The sequence below is a fragment of the Agelaius phoeniceus genome, chromosome 5 (assembly GCF_051311805.1).
Source record: "Agelaius phoeniceus isolate bAgePho1 chromosome 5, bAgePho1.hap1, whole genome shotgun sequence".
NCBI classification, from domain to species: domain Eukaryota; kingdom Metazoa; phylum Chordata; class Aves; order Passeriformes; family Icteridae; genus Agelaius; species Agelaius phoeniceus.
In genome coordinates, this window is record NC_135269.1 from 16248049 (window position 1) to 16257019 (window position 8971).

Below are 8971 nucleotides of genomic sequence, written 5' to 3' on the forward strand. Positions count from 1 at the left end.
GAGCTTGCGTGAGCTCACAGATTACAAGCTCACCTCTCCCTAGGACTTCAGAACAGCAGTGCTCAAGTACCTCTGAAAACGACTGAGAGACTCCAAGAAATCTCTCCTCCCCCTTCTCCTCACTTTGAAGACTGTCCGTCTCTAGGGGAGGGCTATGAATGTGAACATCACCAGACTGATCCTGAATGGAGCCAGGAGCAGCACTCAGACCTCCTGTGGAAGCTGCGTTCATTCCTTGCAGTGCAGCAGGTGGCACAGGAGCAAGGAGCACAGCACTTCTCAGAGAAACTTCACAGGAATCAGACCTTAGCACAGCTGTCCAAAGAATACTTCCTCAGACAAGGTCCACAGAGGTCACTGAGCAGATTTCTCACAGATCCATGGGGCAGGGACTTGACAGCTGGAAGCATGGATGGCACCATTCAGCAGAACAGCACGGTTCTGTACAGGGCTGGTGGATTCGACCCTGTGGGAGACAGAGCACACAAGCAGGGCAACACCACAGAGGGATACCCACTTTGGCAGGGGGAAGAACATCTCACATCTTTGGAGGGAAGAGACCAGCTGCAGTTAGACTTCATGAGCTGATGTCAGGGAGGATCCATCCTGGGACACTTGTAATGCCTGGAGCTCAATGTGAGACTGCAGTTCACCAGTCTCACACTGGGCTCTCCATTTAGTATCACTACAGAGATAAATGTTCTGTTCCACGAGGGACTTTTTGCTGTTCTACTAAAGGCATTTGGGACAGAAAGTATAAAGTATCTCAGTTAAAGTATTCAGTTAAAATCATCTCTATGCATGTGTGAAAGGTGGAAGCCTCTGCTTCATTAAGGTTATACAATCAAGGTCTCGTTCAGTGCAAAAGAGCATAATGAGGACAAAATTATGAAAGAGAAATCCACAGACACAAACATTCAAGAAATAACAGACAAAACTGCAAAGACCAAAAGTCTTCAACTACTAATTGATGGGCCATCAAAAGCCTCCAGGCACAGCTTTGGACAGGAGCACTCTGGGCTTTGTGACAGATAAGAAAGTTGGGATGAAAGTGGAGCAGGAGGATTTGAGTACATTCAAAGAGGGCCTCTGTAAAACTTGTTGAGGAACTTTTAGGGGACAAGGAGGAAAGAGAGGGGAGGAGGTGAAGCAAGGGATGGGTTTGAGCCTCTGGAAGCAGGTGATGATTGCAGGCACAATCACTGTGTCACAATCCTTTGCTTGCATGTATGCTGTCTCCAGTGGGACCTACAGACAGGAATGTAGCAGCTGTGTCCATTAGCTTGGGACAGAGACTCCCAGGCCTACGTGCACCTCACTGGGCTCTGGCAGATGGGCAGGAGGAAGCCCTTAACTGCATGGCCCTTAGCCATGGCCACTCTGAACATCCCTTAGCAGCCGTGTTCATTGCTGGCTGACTTCTGTTGAATACCAGGAGACTTTTCATGGCAGAGGGGGAAAGAATCTAAAATTCAGGTGTTTTATCTAAGAGTACAAAGGAAACACCATACTCTCTTTTCATCACTCACTTCTGAGCTGTCTTCCCAGGCCCAGTCCCCATGGGTCTCCCTCTGTAAACCAATCCAGTGGGATTTGGTGTGTAGTACCTGGAAGAAGTCCTAGGAGGGATGGAAAGGCAGAGAGATCAGTAGACTCAGAGAAACCAGGTCAAGTCATGGGTTTTGAAGGGTAAAGAAAGAAGCACTGTGTGAGAGACAAAATTTTGGGTCTATTTTTGAATGTGAGCACCTATTCCCTTCCTTCCTACAGGGACCTGCTTTGTGAGACTTGGCATTTCAGAGTGCCAGGCAGCTTCCCCAGCTGTGGGTTCTGAGGGCTGAACTCATGACAAACAAAACTCAGCTGAGTCAGGCAGAAACAAACAAATCTCTCTTGCAAAGTATCTAAGGGAAAACCTTGTCTTTGCCAATGCAAAGGAGGTGGCGGGTGGGTTCCAGGAGCCTTTTACACTCTCCCTTCCTCCCAGAGGGAAGGAGCTGCCAGAACTGTGCCTGGAACTTGCTCCCACTTTGTCCTGCCCTTGCCCCTGCAAAGGCAGCCACCGTTTCACTGGTATTGCTGGTCACCAGGAGATGAGCTCCCTGTGCCCAGCAGGATTCCTGGCTGAAATTCCAGACCTTCTTCTCCTTGGAGAAGGAGTAACACCTGCCTCTGTAGGTCACCCACTGCTCAGGGCAGCATGGACATGGGCAGCCTGAAAAAGAATCATACATGTCTCTTCCCACTCAGAGTCATGCCCAGTTCCTTACAAACACTTTTCACAAAGGCGTTCTTTCAGAAAATTATTCTCCCCAGTTACAATGATGCCATCCCTGGAGCTCTTCTGAGACTGGGAAAGAATCAGAGTCTCTGAAGGAATCTGTGAAGGGCATCCATTATCCAAATGGAAATAGGCATGAGAGCAAGTCTTTTTTTAAAGATAAGAGGTCCACGTTCTTCTTGGACCAATGAGCAGATTTCAAGAGCTCTGCTGTGCTCCCTGACAAAGTTCTACAGACAAATGAAGTATTTTCAGTGAAGGAGATTTATTTACCCTTGGTAATAAAATGCCCTGTTATTCCCAGCAATGCCATTAAGAGGATCCCTTCTGCAAAGAATCACTGCAACAATCCAGCAGGTAGTAGATTGTTGCAGTCTGAATTGCTGCTAGTAAAGTCCAGGGTAAAGAAGCAAAAAGGGCCTTTGCATAATATGCACAGATGTTTAATTCAGCCACACAGGGTGAGATTTTCAGAGTCCCAGAGCACCCACATATTGAGAGTCCAGGTTCCTCTGTGTCCCCAGAGGGCCAGGCTGACCCATGCTCTCAGGCAGTACCAGGATGATGGCCAACATGGGAATAGGAGGGAGTGGCTTAGGAGCATAGGAACAGACATAGGAACAGGGGAGGGAGCCAGTGGGGTCTTAATAGCTTTTTGAGACAAGATTCTTGTGCCTCCTTAATTTTGGGGATGCTCCCCAGGACCTCCACAGTAGATGAAACAGAAGAACCTAACAAGAAGAAAAAGAACATAAATGTGAGAAAGGTAAGGTTTTCTTTAATGGGACCAGCTCTAAAAATACAATTCATGTCAAACTGCAGTGTCAGTTTACCTCAAGCCTGCACTCATGTCAGAGTCCAACAATGTCTGACAGGGATCGTTTTGATATTCCACACATTGATAATTTAACCTTTAATTACAAATTTGCTTATTTGAAGATGTGATGTTTCATGAGATTCTGATTTAGCAGAATCAACCACAGCTATGTCTTGGAAGTACAATACAAGAGCAAACTAACAGAATGTAGCAATTTCAACAAAGACATGAATCACAATACAAATGTGATTCTTACTGACAGAATTTATATGTTCACCATTGCAACACTGGCTAGCACCAGGAAGAAATATGTATCAGGCTAATCAAGCTATATATATGTATACACACTGCCCCATTGCTGGTCTGGTTAACTTAGAAAGACATTCACACTTTTTTATTAACTCATGAATAAAAATTCACACAGCCAGCTGATATAATCAGCTGATCCACTCAACTGATACAAATGTTAATCAAAAAAATTCAGTCACAGCATATTTCATCAGTACATTGCACTTTCCTTTGACAGTTCCTCCCTTGAGACTTACCCCATTATAGGGGCTTATTGATCAGTCACAACTCAGCTTTCCATCTGAAGGGAAGTCCAAATACCATGAGTGTTTTGATACAGCACCAACAGAAGTTCTTAGATCACTCTGTTGGAGCTGCAAATCTGCAGCTTTAACCTACCTTCAACTGCCCATCCTGCCCAATCTCAAACAGCAGGACAGAAAGGAAAACTTTGCATACAAATGCACATCTCTAATTCAGATATGAAATCTGCTAGACTGCTTATTTACTAATGCATGTATCTTTTCCATTATTAACAGACTTTACCTTTACTCTTGATGTCCCTATTCCCCTCTGTTCTTTGTATTCACTGTTGCTTGGCACTTCTGTGTTTCACATTCAGAGAGAAGTGCTCCTTTTTATCCATCACATGCTTTTAAGTGTTGCTTTTTTAAACTTTGCTTTACTTGGAATTTAGAAGTCCCAGCTGCCACAAAGCCTGGATGTGGATCTGGATTTCCCTGAGGGTCGATTGAGCTTTCCTCACAGCACTTTGGAATAATTTCTAATGACAGAACATATTATTAGCAGAAAAGTAATATACATAAGGAATGATGTCATACATCAGCTTTTTGGAATACAAAATGGTTTAAGCAATGACAATAGCTCACAAAGAGGTCGATCTTTGGTGATTAAACTGCTGCTCTGATGGATGCTCCATAAATCATTGAGGGAAACTTGCTTTGAAGGGGAGTGAAGTCATCTAGCATTCTTCACATCCCATAAATAAGCAATTAGGCTTGACCAAGATGAAAAAGGTGAGAAATTAAATTTCCTTACTTAGCAAACAGGTAATTCTAGTGGGATAATTTACAGATTACATTTCTCTTTCACTGCAAGCACCATCAATGAAAGCAATGCAGGTGCGTTTCATCTGTATCAACATCCTTAATTATATCCATTTATTTATTTATATTAACAACACAGCAAAACAGAAGAGTTTGAGAACTGGGACAAGAAAATTGAGGGGTGTTACCTTAACTCCACAGGAGGAAGCTGAAATGTAACAGTAGAACAGGTGGTGCCTGTGTCCTATTCTCCATATGTGACTCTGCGGGGTGGCAAAGCAACCATTCTGCCTGAAACAGGGCAACTGCAAGATGAGAAATAATTATTGTGGTGACCCACACAGGAAACTTGAATTCTTCCACTCCAGAACAAAGCTCTACCATTTCAGACTTGTAGTGACAACCATGGCAACCTGTTCCTGACATGGTTGCACCAAACTCTGAGGTATTTCTAATATCACGTTCATGGAGCAAGAGAATATATTGAAAAAGTTCAATTTGTGGAATCCATTACTAAAATCATATGCTTGTACTGCCAGCCCTTTTCCGCAACAACAGTTTCACTGACCTCTCCACCAGTATCAGCCTTTCCAATCAACTCTTTGATTTGTGTAGAAAAAAGTTGCTCACATTTGCTTAAGGCTAGGTCAGGACTTCAGACAGAAAACAGAAACTATAGTATCTTCAGAACAGAAGACTTCATGAATAATTAATTTTGTTAATTCTGAGAATTATTAAAATCTGAAAATATAATTCTATTAAAATTTGTGTGATTATTTTTACTTTATAGGCTACCAGGACCATACATGCTTAATTTTCAAACATATAAATATTTTCTACCCCTTTGTTTAAGTTCCTTTACCTTATTTTTCTTCTTATACTCCATTTGTTTTTAAAAACACAGAGAAGAACTGGCAGTAATCATGAGATGCTGGAGTTCCTGAAAAGAAGGGAAAGATACAAAAACAAAATCACAATCAAGCCTGATCTTTAAGAGAAAAGACTTTGGTCTGCTCAGGAGTCTGTGTTCACGGGGAAAATCCCATGGCAGAGAGTCCAGTAGAGAAGATGGGACTGGTTTTCAAGGATCTGCTCCACTGAACTCAACAATGGTCTGTCCTAAAAAAGCAGGATACAAAACAAAGGTGGCAGCAAATGTCTTCAAGAAGACAGGGAACTACAGGACTGTCAGCCTGACATGAGGAACTGACATTTTAAAATAAATCGTTACAATAAACCTTTGGCTACTGAAAGGAACTCCTTGGGCTTTGACAGGTTGCTCTGTCTTGTGCTGTGTGGCCTAATAAGGTCTGAAGGAGATTTTTCACAGCTGTCACATCCCAAGACCTCCTCCTCCCTCCCTCACTCCACTTTGTGTGGTGTGTGGTTTAAGGGGCTGGCAGGTCCACACCAGCTTCAGGGACAGTCCTGTAGGAGTGAGCTGCAGGATGCTGTTGACCCATTTTCATAGAATAATTCTGTGACTTTTGATATTTCAAACTCATCCAGACAGGGTAGTGATTCATGGGGCAAAACAAGCTAGTACAGTTCTTCCTAGAATCAATTGTGCACACAGCAGAAATCATACAAAGGATGAGCACTGACTGAACACAGAACTTTAGCCCTGTTTTACAAGTTTGTGGCTCGTTGTAGGCAGACTTTTGACGTAAACATCAGACTTTTCCCACTTGCCAGCAAGCTGGATCTAAATTCTGCCCCTACATTCCTGATTTCTTCCCTGTGCTGCTGCAACTGATTGTATATTTTATAAAAAAATTTAAATACAGAATGCAGGATTTAATTCAATAATATCAATAAAATGAATAATTCAGTGTAAGAGATTAAGTAACTACACTTATTAAACCTAACTCATCAAACTAAATGCTCTTCTCCAGCCTGGAGCTGAAGTACATTTATTCCAAAAATACACATTAAAAAAAACCCCTTTGATCACAGACAATTCAACTTGTATCTAGCTCATCTTTTTTTCCCACAAATTGTAAACCACAGTAAATCCACACTTTGAAAAGGTAACAGCAGCTCACAGAAAATGCTTTTTCTGAGGATATTCATTTAAACCAGGCAGGAAACATCAGCTTGTCTTGAAGACAGGCTGAAGTCAAGAGTTGAGAGCTGCAGCTCAGCTGTGGACATGCTATTGGTGTAAAGAAAAAAGCAACAATTGACCATGACCAGGCTCAGGCATAAATATCTAATTGCTCTCATTCTTGTTGCAATGATTCAGGTGGAAAGTTAAGAGATTTCTCCAGTGGCAACAGCTCTGCTATAGCCTTTCCACATCAAAATATTTTCTTCTTACCTATCCAAGCATCGTCCTTCACCTCCATGTACTGAATTTTGAAGAACTAGTCATAGGAAGCTGATCAAATAAAAAAATATTTCTGCAAGGTCATATGGGAGTTGAGCACCTCCACTTCATTACAGTCACCCAATCAAGGTCCATTTAAATGCATAAGAGCATAATAAGCTACAGAAACAGAAACCTGGTGCACATAAAATAACAGAGGGAGTATTTTCCACATAATATCAGAGGATGGATGTGAAATTCTGCATTGTTTTATTTCTGAAACTGTTGTACATGAAAAGATTAGCAAAATGAAAAATCAAAACAGGCAATTTGTCTTTCATCCCTTCATGATTTATTTTGGGTTTAACATCAGCATGAACAATTCCTCTCGATGATCCTCGTGGATCCCTTCCAACTCAGGGGCACTCTATGACTCCGTGATTCCATGAAGGAAAATGCCCCTTGCAGAAGTGGGGGGGGAGGCTGTTCAAAAAGAAGGCAAGAGGAAAACACTAACTCACCTCCTCCTTTTATCATAGATAGAAAGACCTGTTAAACCATCCAAAAATATGAGAGTAACATGAAACTTATGTGAAAAAAGTGGCCTTTTTATATGTCTTGGACAGTTGGGGGGGATGTGTGTGGATTATTGCTATTTCTTGATGGTGCAGCACCTGCTATAAATGAAACCACAAGCTGTAGGAGGTAGCACATAAACCAGTGCACTCTCACATTCTCATGACTAAACCAAAGCCCTCACCAAAAATACAATTCTGTGAATTCAGAAAAGCAAGAGTACTGCAGTACTTCTCTTCCATGTGGCTGAAGAAGAGTCCTTTGCAACATGCCCACTGTAGCACACAGATTTTGCAGTTCAAAGACTTTCAAAGTTCATATTGCTCATATGAAAATTCCAAGAATGGTGAGGCCAAATCATACCAGGAAAATTTAATATCTGTGCCTCTTGTCTGTTGTCACTTTTTTCACTCTCTGCCTGGTCTGGACAGGATTTCCTCATCCTTAGGAGATCCATTGGATCTTATTCAGTCTCTCACTGAAAAGGTGATCAGATGCCTGAAGAAGACAGGTAGGAGATAAGGCTTTATGTGCAATGAAAGGTAAGCTACATTTAAGAAGAACAGAGAAACAATCCACCAGAAACTAATTAAATTATGCAGATGGCCCGGTCATCTTTGAGAAAATTAAATATAATAATAAAAAGGCAACATTTTTGATGGGAACAAAATATTCAAATTAAACAACTAAAACACTAAAAACTGAAAATCCATGATTCTCCACAAACCAACTAAAAAAATTCCACCAAGTCCTCAGTGGGTTCACTAAGGAGAAATTGATGCATGAGTCTACACTGATCCTAAAATGGAGACTGCTATGTGGAAAAGATTTCTGTATAGGCTATTTTAAAAAGCAGGGAGAGCAGTTAAATTAGGGTAACTTCACGTGAACAATTACATGATGCCAGTATAAAATTTACTATAATTTAGATTCAGTTACTTCCAAACCAACATAAATTAACCAGGGGAAGACAAATCAGAGTAAGAATGCTTACATTCTTAGAATGAATAAGGCCAGTTTATTGAAGGGAAATGAAATCACATCTTATCATACAGCAGGAAAAGCCTTTCTGTGGGCAAATTCATAAGCAGGGTCTTGGCACAGATTTGCTTGCAGGGGAAACCAAAGTAGACCTTTTGTTGGAGGCTGTGAGGTGCTCAGCATCTGAATTCCCATGGATTGCCTTGATCAGAGCTTTCACAACAGAAATAAAATATGAGCATTTGTGTAAAGCAGAGCATTGGTTTCTGTGCTCTGAGAACAGTGCTGCATTTGTTACCTTTAGCTCTCTGTTTAACAAGGCTCCCTATGCATTATTTGTCAGGTCTGCAACAGCACTGGGGATGCTTTCACAGCTCTGGGATTGTATTACCTGCCACACACCCACCTTTCACAGGCAAGACCTTTCTGAATATCCACTCTTCAGTGGGAGGTTTGAACCATTCAAATGCTTTTTTAAATGAAAAGTTTATTCACCAAAGATAACTGTGAATTTGACCTAATTTACCAGGCAGCTTTGAACCTGTTCTCAAGTGAGGGAGAGAGAAAAGGATGTTATTATTTTACCATTTGGAAAAGAAACTATCTCAATTCTCCAGGTCAGATTTAACCAACTGGTTTATGAAGATCCAAGT

At 41.6% G+C, this 8971-nt stretch overlaps 1 pseudogene; it reads right to left on the reverse strand.

The window, feature by feature from the left end:
• Positions 1-306: 306 nt before the first annotated feature.
• LOC143694007 (killer cell lectin-like receptor subfamily G member 1) lies at positions 307-6801 on the reverse strand (annotated as a pseudogene).
• Between the last annotated feature and the right edge of the window lie 2170 nt (positions 6802-8971).